The 1,850-nt window shown below is 26.9% G+C and overlaps 1 pseudogene; it reads left to right on the top strand.

The window, feature by feature from the left end:
* Window positions 1–547: 547 nt before the first annotated feature.
* LOC136077582 (U2 spliceosomal RNA) lies at window positions 548–718 on the top strand (annotated as a pseudogene).
* The last annotated feature ends 1,132 nt before the right edge of the window (window positions 719–1,850 follow it).

Raw genomic sequence — 1,850 nt, forward strand, 5'->3', positions numbered from 1 at the left:
TAAGAATATTAGATTAAATACTCACCTGTTTTTTACCTTAAGGATTTTTCGAAAGTGATAAATAAGATTTAATAAGTGATGAATAGATTTAAAAAAAGACTTTTCGAATATCTGTAATACAAATATTGTCCAATATTGGAATGCCAATATTGGAGCCGTTATTGGTATGCTCATATTGGCCAATATTGATATGCCAACTTTGTCTCATTAGCATTTTAACATTGACATTCTTTGTAGTCAAAGGCGTATGTAACAAAATTTGTTAAGTAAACAAATTGCCTTGATATTTTTTCGTTAATTTATTAGATTTTAATTATGTTAATTATAGGCTTTCATTAGATTTTTACTTTTATTAGATTTTTACTTTAGAATTCGGTAGGTTTTAAACCATATTGAAACAATAATCTAAAGATGTATTATAATCTTAGTTGCGTTACCTTTTGTTTTACTTGGTCATACATACATGTATCGCTACATATATCGCTTACATGTATACATATATTACATGTATCGTATAAGACATGTATACATATAGGATCTTAGCCATTAGGCTTCTCGGCCTATTGGCTAAGATCAAGTGTAGTATCTGTTCTTATTTTAGATCCAGACCATCTCTCTATTGTTTACGGTGTTGTTAGAAAGCAGAAATAGCGCAAGATCAAAACCGTGACAGTCGACAAAGGTTCTTGGCGTAGTCGCTTTTTCGTTGTCTCCTTCTACGTCCGGAAATCGCAAAGCGATCTGTCCACTTCGGACGTTAAATGGAGATAAATCATTAAGTTGGCGCTGCTCCGTTTCGGTTGAGTGGCAAATAAACCCTTAAGTGGGCCATAACTAACCCTTAAATGGGCCAAAACACGGAGTCTCGGCTCCCAAATAACACTGCCTTCTAGGGTCGTGTGTAAGTCTAGTTTCAGCTGCAGGTGTCTCTAGTTGGTCGGTAAATAAAAAAGAAAAAATTACATGTATATAGATGCATATATGTATATATATATATATATATATATATATATATATATATATATATATATATATATATATATATATATATATATATATATATATATATATATGCATATATATATATATATATATATATATATATATATATATATATATATATATATATATATATATATATATATATATATATATATATATATATATATATATGCATGTATATATATACATGCATTTATATACATGCATATACACGTTTATATGCATTTACTGTTTTCGTTCTTAAATGACTTGCTTCAAACTCCGTGCTTTTATAATATGATAATGAAAAAAAAAATATGTTTGCGTTATATTGCAGTTTATATAGCCAATATTGAAAATCAATATTGGCTATATATATCAAAATGTGGACATTTTTTATTGGTGCAATATTTTTAGCATTATTTAGCTAATATTGAGATACCAGATATATCTGCAAACTTTTCGAAAGTTGAAAAGTTTGCAGATATATCTGCAAACTTTCCAACTATTTAAGTTTTTTAGAAACTATAATATACAAAAGTTATAATATGAAAATTGTATAACAATATGTAAAGAACATATTAAAAGTTTGTTCTCACTTATTTACACATTTCTAAACGAGGACTGATAGCAGAATAATATGTTTTGGTTACAAATAATTTTTTTTTGAAAATCGTGTTGAGCATCAATAATTTTTTTTTAAAATGAGTTAAATAAGATGGGTGCTGTTTTATTATCAACTTTGAACATAAACATAAGAATGTGATAAAAAAGTTAAAATACGTTGAGTATTTTGAATTTATTAAAAAGAAGTTTAGTCTATAAGAATTGATCCATATTTCTGAAAATTCTTACACCGTGTATTTGTT

The sequence above is a fragment of the Hydra vulgaris genome, chromosome 02 (genome assembly GCF_038396675.1).
Source record: "Hydra vulgaris chromosome 02, alternate assembly HydraT2T_AEP".
In the NCBI taxonomy this organism is placed as follows: domain Eukaryota; kingdom Metazoa; phylum Cnidaria; class Hydrozoa; order Anthoathecata; family Hydridae; genus Hydra; species Hydra vulgaris.